Genomic DNA, 15,606 nt, shown 5'->3' on the forward strand with positions numbered 1-15,606 from the left:
TTCTCTGAAGAGTAAATGTGGGTCTCAAAACAACTCTCAAATGACCTGAAGACAAAGATTGTTCACCATCATGGTTTAGGGGAAGGATACAGAAAGTTGTCTCAGATATTTCAGCTGTCTGTTTTCACCGTTAGGAACATACTGAGGAAATGGAAGAACACAGGCTAAGTTCAAGTTAAGGCTCAAAGTGGCAGACCAAGAAAACATTTGGATAGACTGTAGCAACCAATGGTAAGAACAGTCAGAGTCAACCCACAGGCCAGCACCAAAGACCTACAACATCATCTTGCTGCAGATGGAGTCACTGTGCATCGTTCAACCATTCGGCACACTTAATGCGAGAGTGATGCAGAGGAAGCCTTTTCTCCACCCACAGCACAAACAGAGCCGCTTGAGGTATGCTAAAGCACATTCGGACAAGCCAGCATCATTTTGGAATAAGGTGCTGAGGACTGATGAAAGCAAAGCATTCCAAGAAAAACACCTGCTACCTAGAGTAAAATATGGTGGTGGTTCCATCATGCTGTGGGGCTGTGTGGCCAGTACAGGGACTGGGAATCTTGTCAAAGTTGATGGACGCATGGATTGCACTCAGTATCAGCAGATTCTGGAGACCAATGTCTTGGAATCAGTGACAAAGCTGAAGCTGTGCTGGGGCTGGATCTTTCAACAAGACAACGACCCTAAACACTGCTCAAAATCCACTAAGAGACATTCATGCAGAGGAACAAGTACAACGTTCTGGAATGGCCATCTCAGTCCCCAGACCTGAATATAATTCAAAATCTGTGCTGTGAGTTAAAGAGAGCTGTCCATGCTCGGAAGCCAACAAACCTGAATGAACTAGAGATGTTTTGTAAAGAGGAATGGCCCAAAATACCTTCAAGCAGAATCCAGACTATCATTGGAACCTACAGGAAGTGTTTAGAAGCTGTAATTTCTGCAAAAGGAGGATCTACTAAATATTGATTTCATTTCTTTTTTGTGGTGCCCAAATTTATGCACCTGCCTAATGTTGTTTAAACAATTATTGCGCACTTTCTGTAAATCCAATTCACTTCATTTCACTTCTCAAATATCACTGTGTGTCTCTTATATGATATATTTAACTGACATTTTTTATCGTAACAAACAACGATTTATACAGAAAAATCATGACGATTAACAAGGTTGCCCAAACTTTCACATCCCACTATATATATATATATAAACACACACAGATACTGCTTACTTAGTAGTTGGAAACAGCCGTTATTTCCTACAATGCAATGGGGTTCACAGGCAGGAATCTATCAGAGCCATGGCCCTGACTTCACGCAGTGGAAGGAGGTTCACATCTATAGTAGCCGTACAGGCAACATCCCTGATGCACGATTGTAGAAAAAATAAAGGTGGGAAAGGTGGTATTGGCTACCCTCTTTCCTGGTATCCTGGGCTAAAGTGCCTCTTTAATATCTTACAATATTCTATCTAGGGTCAGTAATGGAGGATACAAACTAACCTACCAGTTTGATTTTGGTATTCAGTGTGGCTTGCTTTCTTAAAACAGAAAGTGTTTGCAATACTTCAGATTTTAAGGGGCACTATGGTGAAAAATTGTAAAATTTAAAATATGTGCAAACATATACAAATAATAAGTATGTTTCTTCCAGAGTAAAATGAGCCATGAATTACTTTTCTCCTCTGTTGCCATCACTTACAGTAGGTAGTAGAAATCTGACAAAAGCAATAGGTTTTGGACTAGTCTATCTCTTCATAGGGGATTCTCCTGGATATATTTATTTTCAAAAGCACTTGGTGAATGGCAGTTGCTCTTTCCAACTGCCAAAAAACTGTGCAGCGTGCAGAGAAGCTGGCCAGCATCTTTGTATAAATACTTTTCAGGGAATGTCTTTATAAAGAATAAAAGCCTTGCTGAGAATCCCTATGAAGAGATGGACCAGTCTAAAACCTGTCAGATTTATTCTACCTATTGTAAGTGACAGCAACCTAGGAGAAAGGTAATTAATGGCTCATTTTACTCTGGAAGAAACATACTTCTTATTTGTCTATGTTTGCACATATTTTAAGTTTTACAATTTTTCGCCATAGTGCCCCTTTAAGCATGTAACTGTGGTTACCCACAATGCACCACTACTGAATATATAGTACAAATCATATATTTATGCCCCTGAAGTCAGGCTTACACCCAGAACCACTGGTGTATAGCAAGCCTATAGCTTTAAAATGTACAGAGCCAAAATCGACCCACTTAGTATTCAGAGAAACCAAATAAACATGAGAGCATACAAACTCCTCACAGCCAATGTCCTGGCTGAAATATGAAACTAGGACTATAGTGCTGCAAGACAAGAGTGCAAGCTACTTAGACACCATACCAATGATAACACTGACGTCTATATTTACTTTAAGTATGTACAACAAAGCTGTCCCTGCCAGACTGATGCTATGATTTAATTTCTTTACAGGGTTAATTTAAAATATACTAAAGGGGAAAATCAGTGAAGAGTAGTAAATACCACTGGATATGATAATGCATGGAAGGAATGCATTTAGGGCTCTGAAGAATGTGGGGAATGAATTTGCTTTAAATAAATATAAGGAGTGTAATAAAACTGTAAAAAGAAAATCATACCACCAAAGCTGGAAGCTGGAAAACTGGGCACTAGATATAAGTCACAGCACAAAAAAGGTTTTCCAAATCTAAAAGCTGATGATATAGGTCTTCTTAAAGTTGGGGTAGGTTGCAAAAGACTATCTATCTGTAGGTCAAATCATAAGTAGGACATTCCAGAAATCCCAAAGTTGTATTTTGATGTTAAGCTTTTCACTGTCTCGTGTTACTGACCCTACCTTTTTAATGTTTATGCAACTCCCAAACAGAAAAACCTTGAACTATTAAACTATTCCTTATCTTTGCATTCAGAAATACAGCCATGCAGGTGTAATTAGTTATAAGGAAACTATGATACAAATGACGAAAAACTGTTATTCACAGCCTGTGATTCTTAACCCCTACAAGTGAAAAAAGGAATGTAGGCTTCTAAGTAGGGTTGGAACTGCTCATACATACATGTTTATTGTGAAATGTTACATGGTGTATCCTTTTTTTTTTTTTATATTACATTTAAAGTGCGGATAGTCCCCAACCAACAAAGGACTTCAATTTTAAATATTTCATATATACAAGCAAAGACTTCCTCCTGTACAAAATATACTGTATTGTTTATGATATTATATATTTTAATTGTTACGTTACAGCATTGTATAAACTGTTGTGACTACTTTAAAGCACATTAAACCACATTGAAAACAGCCAAAAACCATAATTTATACTTAAAGCGGATCCGAGATGAAAAAGTAACTATAACAAATAACTTGTGTATATATCTTATCTAAAGTTAAAATTACACTGCAAATCTAGCTACAAACAGCTTTAAAAGTTTATGATTATTTATTGCTGTGATACAATGAGGGCAGCCATGTTCTGTTTGTCACACTGTCACAGGCCTGAGGGCTGGAGATGCTATCAGCTTGCCTGTGTGTAAATTCAGTCCCCTCTCCTCCTCCCCTCTGCCTCTGAAATCAATGGCTAGTAATCTCCTTCTCCTCCTCCTGCCCAGACTAAGCTCCCATAAGCCCCTGCTACCTGGGACTGACTGCCAAGGCTTTCTGAAAAGCTGTGGGCAAGACTTGTTTAGTTTATAGGGCAGGAGTCAGGAACCTTTTTGTCAGAGAGAGCCATAAACGCCACATATTTTAAAATGTACTTCTGAGAGAGCCATACAATATGTTTCAAACTGGGACAGTAGGGCTCACGTCCCTGTTGCCATGGTGATGTGTATACAGTTGATCCGTTGAGCAGCAGAAATGTCAGATAAGTCTTTGGCTTCTCTTGGGTTTCAGCAACATCAGCAATTTCCCAGAGAGCCAGACAGGAGAAATACCGACTAACAGCTTGTTCAATTAGCCAGCTGACTTGAGAGTTGAATCACTTTGTAGGACGAGATCCCCACACTTTAATTGGCCCAATAGGCAACTTGTCACTTGAAAGGCAGCCTATTGGGCCAAAGTGCGGGGGTCTCGTCCTACAAAGTCACTGGACCTGACAGGGTCCAGAGTGGGACATTTGGAGCAGCCATTCGTTTTGGGGTAGCTTGAGTAAGTTAGTAGTGCATGCTACAGCAATAGCATGCCTACTTTGAAAATGTTACTTGCGCTTCCACACTAAGCTGCACTGCATGAGCAGTGTAGCTTAGTGAATCAACCCCTACTGATTTCTATGTGAGCCAGATGTAGCCATCAAAACATTTGGCTCCCGAGCCATAGGTTCCCTACCCCTGTTATAGGAAATTGGAGTATTAAAACAAAACAAAAAAAGTAGGAACACAATTATGCAATAAGTAAAAGTTTATCTCGGATCCACTTTAATGTCCAAATCCAGGGACTGCCTGTACTATAAATAGAAAACTTACCAACACAACATCATGGATTATATCAATGTGCATGAATAAATAGTATTGAGATTGGAATACTGCTGAGCTTATCTATTTAATCAATATATCTAATATTGTATACTAGTTTTTGGTTGCTTGTAGTTCTCATCACCCCCTTTTCCCTCTTTGATTATGTTTTTCTTAGCTTACAATACTTACTGTGTTTTTCTACTGTTCAAGTATCCTCTGTATCCTACATAGCATTTAAAGTAAACCTGAGCTGAGAATAAACAAGTGAGATAATTAATTGTATGTGTAGTACTAATAATAAATAGAAAATAAGTAACAAAGAACAGAGTCTCATTTTGTGCATTTTAACTTTAAGATCTGAATTTTAATTATGGATTCAATCAGCTTCAATCAAACAGAAGTAATGACCCTCTGAGCTTTTCATCTCAATTATCTTATCAGCAGTGTTTTCTCATTGGCCTCATAGAAGAGTTATGTTTCTATCAATGGAAATTTGATTTGTGTGATTGGACAAAGTGGGATTGACTTTAAACAGATTTTAATTTTCTTTTGTACATATTAAGCATTGCTTATTGAGCAGGATGTTATTTTTTGATCAAGGTGCTAATTTAACCAGAGTTCCTTAACCTATGGTATCTAAGCCTTTACACATATCTTCATTCATTCAATAATGATTAGAATTTTAATTTTGGTGTACATTGTGTATATATATTTTAAGTAAAAAATAAATTAAGTCTACAATAACACTTGCAATTTGCTTTTGAGGTGTCTAGATCATTGTGTTGTTTTTTTTTTACATTTCTAATAACTATGCTACATTGAACCTTATTTTACAGGGCATTCCTAGATATGTACAAGCACCTCCCATGGATATCACAAGTAACTCAACAAATCTGGACTGGATTTATTAATAGCTGTCTGATATTTAGTGGTTAGGTGTAAAGAACTTTCCTTCCGTTTGAGTCCATGGAGAGTCCACATCCTCCAGGGGCCGGCCCGAGCAGCCAGCTTCTGGGACAGGCCAACATGATGTTCTTAGGGCCATGCACGTGTGTCTGCATGTATGGCTCAGAGTGGCTATAGACATGGGCACGTGGCTGTCCCTTCTTCTTATTAAGTTAGAGTTAGGGTTAGGTACTGCAGGTACATTGATTGTAATATAATTCAGCAACCAATTAGATGCTGGGATTTGTGGTTCCATGATCTTCTCTGCTATTTAAGCCTGCTCTGTTCATTGTGTCATTACCCATGATAATTATAGCTACTGTTTATGGATTATTTGTATCCGACCTTCCTTTGCCTCTTGACCCTGTTATTTGGATTGCTGCCTGGACTGACCTTTGAAACTAAACATGACTTAATATTGCCTCATCCTTTGGTGCTGTATTATTGTTTGGTCCTGGACTGGCTAATGATTTGTGATTTTGTTACGTGCTATTCACCTGTTGCTGACCTGGACTGTTTGATATCCCTGCGCGCATCTGTCTAGTGTGGTTCTGGTGGTACTGTTACCTTCCCAGCCTCAGTCCTGATACCCTTGTGCACTTAAAAGACTGGGTGTAACCGAGTGATGGGATGACCTACTTGTCATCTCTCAGCTATGCAGGGACGTTCCAATTGCCAAATAGGTTGAAGACTGCGGAGGAGATTGGTTGAACCAGAACTGAAGGATGGTGAAAGATCCACTAGGCCTCAGATTAGGTGTGTGTATAACTAAGCATGATGCTGGCAGGAGTACATCATTTAAGCTCTGGAGCTATAAGAGAATCAACATGGGGATAAAAAACATTGTCAAGACTCCAGATGATGCAGGCTTCAATAAATAAGCAGATTCTCCAAGTAAGGGGAGAGAAACCATTCATGCCTAGTAAAAGAAAGTGCTTGCGTGGTTCGTGAACTCATGCACCTGCAGTGAAATGGTCTCATTCACGTTTTCTGGGCATACACAGGTCAGAGCTCACACATGGCCAGTGTGTATGCTCTTGTGCTTCCAGATGAATATTAAAAGCTACCAGAACAGGCAATGGGCGCATCCTTGCAGTGGCGTATCTAGGTAAGATAGCAGCCATGGCAAACAATGAAATTATGCCCCCCCCCCCCCTCCTCCTTATCAACAGATTCCTGCCTAACAATCCTAGTAGATATTCCCCTTCAAACAATCAAAACGCATGCATGCACACACACACACATTATTAGCCATAGCCTATAAGAAACATAAATTAGGTAGCCATTAAGTAGATAGTTGTGCCCCCCAATAATATTAAAGAGCTAGGAGTCTAGGAATACAGGAATACCCCCCACCCCGTATTATGTAGCCAGAGATACCCCTAGTATTAGGTATATATAGATAATGAGAGGTGCAAACCCCCCCCTCCCCCCCCCCCCCCCACACACACACACAGTGTAAGAACTGAGAAGTGTGTCCCCAGTATAGCTAGTGAGAGGTATCCTCCAGTATAGGCAGACAGAGGTGGCCCTCATGTGGGTAGCCAGAGGTTTCTTCCCAGTATAGGTAGCAAAAAGTGCCCTATATCCAGAAAAGTTAAAGAGAGATGTCTCTCTCCAGTACAGTCGTGCCAATAAAAGTTTTTTTTTTGAATAACAAATACATGGTTTTTCCCCCAGTATAGGTAGTTAGAGATATCTCCCTCCAGTTTATGCTGTGAGAGATATCTCTCCTGTATAGGCAGTGAAAGGTATTCCCTTGTTCCCTCCCCACTCTTTCCCAGTATAGTCAAATGTTTACTTTACCAGTACTTAGTCGTGAAATAGTGAGAAAGGGCAGTGGGGGAAAATAGTGCAAACAGCAGGACGCACATGGTGCACAGTATGAGTCACAATTCATTCAGTGACAAAGCTTTGTTTGTTCCATTACATCACCCTCTGCTACTCCATCTCCCAGTGTCAGCCCCCCTGTCACTAGTCCAAAGCCAACCAGCAGTCCAGCACATACTTACTACTGTATCTCTGTTGCGAATGGACAGAAGCATCTTCTCTCTTTGTTGCCCGGCCCAAATGATGCACCGCAGCTACAAACGTTTGTGAAGTGGATAGCAGGTACTGACTGGGGCTGAGGGTGCCAGAGCAGAACTACATGCACGCACACTCCACAGGTCAGGGAAGGGGGGCGAGGTACTTTCTCTGCCTGCACACTGCCACTACTTGTATTCCTACTAGTAATAATAATGCCTGGTGGCACCCCCAGTTGTTAAAAGAGAGACTCGTCCAGGGCAGAAGCCATATGTGCACCCCTGTAGATACGTGTCTGCACCCTGGAGGCAATGGGTAGCACTAAGTGCTTTACAAAACCTATCAGAAAACGTTATTTCAATTTAAACTTTTATTTTGCTTCAGGTAACCTTTAAAGGGATAAGCCATGTGGAAAAAAAGAGTTTCACGTACCTGGTGCTTCAACCAGCCTTCTGCAACTGTGACTGTCCTGTGCCCGTGACAGTCCTTTCCGATCCCCCGTTCTCCTGCTGCAGCTTAGTTTAGTTTTTTCACCAACTCAGAGTTGTCCCGTTCCTGAGCAGCCCTGACAACGTGTATTTTTGCTCATGGTGCCGTCCTGTGGCTGTTTAACTGCTGTTCCGGCGGAAGATGGCACCTTAACCACTTAAAAATCACAAATGAATCCCCCCCCACCCTTTCTACCCACCAACATTTATTTTATTATTTATTTATTTATTGTTTTTATAAAGCGCCAACATATTACGCAGCGCTGGACCTTAGACAGAGCTTTCACGGAAATTAACACTACTGCACCTTTTGAACTGGAACACCATGGCCAGCACTGTCAGATGTCAACAATTGGGATCCTCAGCTGCATCAGCCAATCACTGCAGGTTTCTTTCATGAAGAACTGAATCATCACTGCTGAGCCTTCACCTCCCTCTGCCCCCACCCTCCATGTTTCCTTAGGGATGACAGATGATTGCCATGTGTGACTGGTGGCGCCTTAGTATGGCATCCTCTGCTCTTGGCTTTCGGACATTATCCCCCCATCCTTCCGGAACCTATAAGAGCCAAAACCAATTCCGGGTACAACCCCCATTTGTACATAGCAAAATAAATGATTCTGATTATGATATTTACCTGGAAGTGAAGAGGGACGGCATGACTAAAAGTAAGTATCCACATGAGTGCACATGTGGCTCTTACTATGGTTAATTTCTGCCAGACCTCGTTCTTCAATACATTTTCTGTACTTTGCCTTAGTGCTTTCGGCTTCGTCTTTACTATTCAAATGTTCATGAGAGAAATGTGGATGTTTATTTTCATTCTTACTGTAAGCAAAGTGTAACCTTGCCAACATAATTAGAAGCATGAACAGCTCTCCAGCACTTGTTGGCATTTGAAACAGTAGATGTCAGTATGCAGCGTGTTGATATGTTGATATGAAATAATCCAGCTTTTAGTTCAGTCCCATGCTGCAGGCCAGTATAAACATTCTGGCAGATCACAGAAGTGGAAAAGGGTTTTTTTCCTACTCTCTGCAGTGTGTGTCTAACTATTCAAAGCTTTGATAAGCCTTCAGCACTTCAAGTAAACAAGAGGCTTGAAGTAGGAGCAAAACATGAAGCTAAATATCAATACTTTTTTATATGTGCTTGAGGTCTTTGGTTCTAGGCTTCCTTAGTGATTTTAAAGGGAACCTGAACTGTGGAGAATTGTTTAAAAGACAAACACATAATGTACTTGCAAATAAGTATTGCATACTTACATCCCCATCAGTTCCTCTCAGAAGCTCACCATTTTCTTCTAACAATGATAGTTCTGACAAGATTTTGTCCAGGTTTCCCTACGGCTTAAGAGAGTGATAACAGTGTGCTTACCCAAATGATCCAGGCGGTGGAGGAGGTAATCACCTACAGCTGCCACAGAATCCCAATGTCAAGCACACAAAGCAAATGCTCACCCCAAGACAGAAACCTGCCATTTAAATTGGTCCGCAGACAGCCTGTCAGCAGGACCGGATTTACCATAAGGCTTTGTAGGCACGTGCCTACAGGCACCTGATGATGGAAAGGTGGCTCCCTCCCCGAGCGCCTCCCTCCTTACTTGCCTATGCAGAGTCCTGAGCGGAGTGTATATGAGAGGTTACTAACCCTGCACTCGACATTCCACGGACAAGATCTCCCTTCAGTCAGGAGCACCTCTAGCTACTTAATATTGAGGGTACCTCTGGCTACCTATTACTTAGGGGCACCTCTAACTACTTAATACTGAGGGCACCTTTGGCTATTTAATACTAAGGGGGCACCTGTAGCCACCTATGATGTGTAAGGGAGAAGTGACAGCCAGCACACTTGTGGTTCAACGGGTGTTTGTAGGTTCATGGAGGGCGGAGTCTAGGGTGCCTGGATATATTTGCCTATAGGCTCCTGTGAGGTAAATCCGGGCCTGTCTGTCAGCCAATAAAAAGATGCAAATACTTGCACTTCTGTCTGCAATACCGAATCTAGCAATAGCTGAAAAAAATGGCCATAGACGCTTTTGCAGCACCTAGCATACAGGTCAGTGGTAAGGAAGGGGGATTTTGAAAGGTTTACCTGCAGGCAGTGCCCCCTGCTGGTCACATAATCAACAATTGTGTGCGACTGCGCTCTCTCTCCTGCCTATGGTTGTATTTTTCAGCTCTTGCTAGATTTGGTATTGCAGACACAGGTATTTGCTTTTTTTTATTGTCTGACAGGCTGTCTGCAGACCAGTTTAACCACTTGAGGACCGCCTTCAGCCGATGGGTGGCGGCAAAGGCTGGGCCTAAACGACCGCAATACGCCCATACGCACTTTTTTGTCACAAGTTAGCGGAAAATGACACTTTGTGAAAAAAAACTATTAAAATCAATTTCCGCTAACTTGTGACAAAAAATAAAATCTTCCATGAACTCACCATACTCCGAACGGAATACCTTGGAATGTCTTCTTTCCAAAATGGGGTCATTTGTGGGGTTCCTATACTGCCCTGGCATTTTAGGGGCCCTAAACCGTGAGGAGTAGTCTTGAACTCAAATGTCGCAAAATGACCTGTGAAATCCTAAAGGTACTCATTGGACTTTGAGCCCCTTAGCGCAGTTAGGGTGCAAAAAAGTGCCACACATGTGGTATCGTCGTACTCAGGAGAAGTAGTATAATGTGTTTTGGGGTGTATTTTTACACATACCCATGCTGAGTGGGAGAAATATTTCTGTAAATGGACAGTGTGTAAAAAAAATCAAAAAATTGTCATTTACAGAGATATTTCTCCCACCCAGCATAGGTATGTGTAAAAATACACCTCAAAACACATTATACTACTTCTCCTGAGTACGGCAATACCACATGTGTGGCACTTTTTTGCAGCCTAACTGCGCTAAGGGGCCCAAAGTTCAATGAGCACCTTTAGGCTTTACAGGGGTGCTTACAATTAGGCACCCCCCAAAATGCCAGGACAGTAAACACACCCCACAAATGACCCCATTTTGGAAAGTAGACACTTCAAGGTATTCAGAGAGGAGCATAGTGAGTCCGTGGCAGATTTCATTTTTTTTTGTCGCAAGTTAGAAGAAATGGAAACGTTTTTTTTGTGTCATTTTCCGCTAACTTGTGACAAAAAATAAAACCTTCTATGAACTCACCATGCCTCTCATTGAATACTTTGGGATGTCTTCTTTCCAAAATGGGATCATTTGGGGGGTATTTATACTATCCTGGAATTTTAGCACCTCATGAAACATGACAGGTGGTCAGAAAATGTGCATCACATTGGATAACATTGGAAGTATTGTCTCGCACTCACCAATGAATCAAACCCATATTCTTTAAGGGGAGTGCAACAGCTAAAAAGAGGGATGACGCCCTCTATGCAGTATTCAACAAGGAGGAAAGCTGGCACATCCAAAATCAATCTTTATTAGTTTCATGTAAAAATATGGCCATATTTTTACATGAAACGAATAAAGATTGATTTAGGATGTGCCAGCTTTCCTCCTTGTTGAATAGGTGGTCAGAAAAGTCAGAGATGCTTCAAAATGGGAAAATTCACTTTTGGCACCATAGTTTGTAAATGCTATAACTTTTACCCAAACCAATAAATATACACTGAATGGATTTTTTTTTATCAAAGACATGTAGCACAATAAATTTGGACAAAAATGTATTCAGAAATTTTACTTTATTTGAAAAATGTCAGCACAGAAAGTAAAAAAAAAATCATTTTTTTGACAAAATTCATGTCTTTTTTGATGAATATAATAAAAACTAAAACTCGCAGCAGCACTCAAATAGCACCAAAAGAAAGCTGTATTAGTGACAAGAAAAGGAGGTAAAATTAATTTAGGTGGTAGGTTGTATGACCGAGCAATAAACCGTGAAAGCTGCAGTGGTCTGAATGGAGAAAAAGGCTCTGGTCCTTAAGGGGCGAAAAGACTGTGGTCCTCAAGTGCTTAAATGGCATGTTGCTGTCTTGCACCAGGGCAATAATGGGTAACAATCGTATTACACGTTGGTGCTGTAACTCTCAGAGATTCATGCCTCTTTCATTTTTATAAATGTTAAGCAATCAACATTGTCCTAGGCGACTTCGCTTGTCTTTCCCTCCAGCTGCACTGAACATCCATTTAGATATTTGACATGCGGCAAGCCAAAGGCTCCACAACACAGGTCAAGCCTACACACCTAGAAGTCGAGAGGTTCATTGGTTCTCAGAGTGTCCATGGTAATCGTTAACCCTAAGCTAGTCAGATACCTGTTGGTTGAGGCATTCTCTGAAAGTGGATCCAGAAGCAACCTGTTGAGGCTTTGTAAAGAAGAAGGACCTCATATCAGGCGGGGTTACTGTTGGCACCTCTTTGGCTATTAATGGCTCTTCCTGAACCACCATCCTGAAAATAAGAATACAGCATGTGTCTCAGATTGGCATAAACGTTCTGCATTTTGTCTCCCTCTGTGATTGGGGTAGCATCTCCACCATTTTCTGTTTGTACCAAGGTTCTAATAAGGTAGCCAACCAGTAGAGGTCTGTGTCCTTCATGGTTTTGATACGGGGGTCCTTCTGCAGACATGTCAACATGAACTGCCCCATTCTAATGAGGTTTGAGGGAGAGCACCTCTTTATGCTCCTGCTCATCCATAGCCTGCTCAAGGACACATCGCATGGCACGCTGCAGAAAAAAAAATACAACATGATGTCATGGATGCTGTCTTCACTGCGACTGATCTGATTAGCAGGAGTGCTCGGATACCCCTTTTCAAAATCCGAATTGATCCGGATCCGGATACCCAGATATCCGGATCGGATATCCGAATCTGAACTTTCAGATATCCGCGTTCATTCCGCAGTCAGACAGCAGAGGAGAAGACACTAGTGCACACTAACTGTCACACTGGCACTGCTCACAGCACAGCAGTTCTGTAGAAAGCTAACACAGTAGTACTACTACTCTAACAACTACTAGCACTGACTACAGTACTACAGTACTAACGACACAATAACACAGTAATCCTATCCCCTAATCCCTAACCTAACCTATACCTAAGACTAATAGCTGGCCAGCAGGCAGCTTCTGGCCTGGTCTGTGCACAGCACACACACAGACACATAGCAGCTGCCTGCAGCACACACTCTGACTGTCACACAAATGACATCAAGCTCAATTAATGATTTAACAATAGTGTAGTGATAATAGTGAAGGGGTTAATCACTGAACAGCTTTAGGTTTATAACTGTGTACAGCCCTTGCTAGGCCACCAGCACTGGAGCATGTCTCTCAGTGAGCATTCAGCAAGCTAAGACGATATGTCTCATCATGGCAGCCCTCCTTATTAAACAGGGGGGCTGGCCAGTGTTCTTTTCTGTGATTGGTTGCTAGGGCTTCTGCTGGGAGCCCTCTGATTGGCTCCAGGACGTCATCTCCTTAGTTACAGTATTTCGGACCCGGATATCCGCAATATCCGCGGATACCCGCCACGTCATGTGGCCAAATATCCGCAGATAGCTATCCGGATTTATTTTTTTTTAAAGATTTTTATTTAATTTTCAAAACAGACAAATAAACATGTATAGCCAATACAGGTGTATGACAATACCAATGTACAAAATATCACATGGGAGCTAAGAACATAACAGCTGTCACATTATAGATAAAGGATTATGAATTACCACCAGCTCATGCACTATAGAGGACCTGACTGTAGTAAAACATGAAGACTTTGCATATTTGGGCCGCAAGCCAGCGCGGCTAATGAAAGTACAGCCAAGCTGTTTGATTTAACTTATATATGTAATAGGTAAACAGATAGGCGCAGGTGGGGGTGCGCCCCTTCCAGATATATTCCACGAACGTCAGCCCTGGGCCCAGTGGGAACATACACCAGGAGCTGCCGCGCTATATTAGAAACACATGGGAGGGGTAGCATTTCCCACACCTAATGCCTTTACTCAAAATAACTAAAGTTGCTAGTATTGTATAGGGTGATCCAAATAATCCCTTGGTTTACATAGGTAGCCTGTGGCCTATGTATCTTGAGTAAGAAGAAAGTAAAGATAAAGGGAGGAAAGGAAGGTAGATATTAGAAAAATTAGAAGAGAAGATATAGAAGAAGAGTAAGATGTGTCAGGGGACCACCCCAAGTGCGAGCCCTCACCCCCAGAACGCCAAGGGGATAGGGAGTCAAGGCAACAAGATTGTGTTGCAAGGCCAGAGGTTGGCTCCCAGCCCGCTCCATCCCGTTCCCAAGCTGCTCCACCCAGCCTCCAAGTATGTCAAGGCTAATTCCGGTCGTTCATAAGGGACCGGTAACGATCAGACTCCTTAAATTCAAACCAGCCAAACCAAGTTTTCCAGAATTGTTCATGTTTTCCATGAAGGGTGGCGGTAAGGTCTTCCATATAGCTTATCTGATCTATTTCTTTCAACCACTCCAACACTGTGGGTGGGTCAGAAGATTTCCATTTTCTGGCTATCAAAGCTCTAGCTGCGTTGATTAAGTGTCTTGTAAGGGTTTTTTTATATTTGCGGATAGACCAGGTGTTATGGTGCAACAAAAAGAAAGCTGGTGAGTCAGGTGGATGAAAGTCTGTCATTGCATGCATCAAGTCCCTTATGCCAGACCAGTACCCTGTGATCCTACTGCAGGACCAGAATATGTGGAGCATAGTCCCTGTTTCTTGTTCACATCTCCAACAGAGAGGTGAAGTCCCTGGGAACATGAGGTGTAATCTAGACGGAGTGAGGTACCACCTTGTGAAAATTTTATACCCAGACTCTTGAGATTTAGAGGAGATGGAAGATTTGTGAGCAGGCCCGTTTTTAGCGCCGTGCGGTCCGTGCCGCCGCCCGGGGCGCTGTTGGGAGGTGGGCGCTGAAATGGAGGGGGGAGCCGGAGCTGCTGGGAGGGCAGCCCGACCTCTCCCTCCCTCTCCTGGGCCGCCCTCCGTGCTCCCCCCTCAGATGCAGAGCGCAGCAGCAGCAGCAGCAGCAGCCAGGGAGGAAGCGCTGTATACAACATACCTCCCTGCGTTCCAAGCGCTGCTCTCTCGCCGCCGGTCTCTTCCTCTCTGTCTATACGATGATGCGCACGCTGGTTCCGGCTAACAGGAACCAGCGTGTGCATCATCGTATAGGCAGAGAGGAAGAGACCGGCGGCGAGAGAGCAGCGCTTGGAACGCAGGAAGGTATGTTGTATACAGCGCTTCCTCCCTGGCTGCTGCTGCTGCGCTCTACATCTGAGGGGGGAGCACGGAGGGCGGCCCAGGAGAGGGAGGGAGAGGTCGGGTTGCCCTCCCCGCGGCTCCGGCTCCCCCCTCCATTATGGGGGACAGCTACCTATCTAACCTACGCTGGGGGGCACCTACCTATCTATCCTATACTGGGGGGCACCTACCTAATCTAACCTACCCTGGGGGGCAGCTACCTATCTAACCTATACTGGGGGGCACCTGTCTAATCTAGCCTATACTGGAAGGGGGGGGGGGCAGCTACCTAATCTAACCTACGCTGGGGGGCACCTACCTATCTATCCTATACTGGGGGGCACCTACCTAATCTAACCTATAGTGGGGGGCAGCTACCTAATCTAACCTACGCTGGGGGGCACCTACCTATCTAACCTACACTGGGGGGCACCTACCTAATCTAACCTACACTGGGGGGCACCTA

This window comes from Hyperolius riggenbachi, chromosome 1, assembly GCF_040937935.1.
Source record: "Hyperolius riggenbachi isolate aHypRig1 chromosome 1, aHypRig1.pri, whole genome shotgun sequence".
Classification (NCBI taxonomy): Eukaryota; Metazoa; Chordata; class Amphibia; order Anura; family Hyperoliidae; genus Hyperolius; species Hyperolius riggenbachi.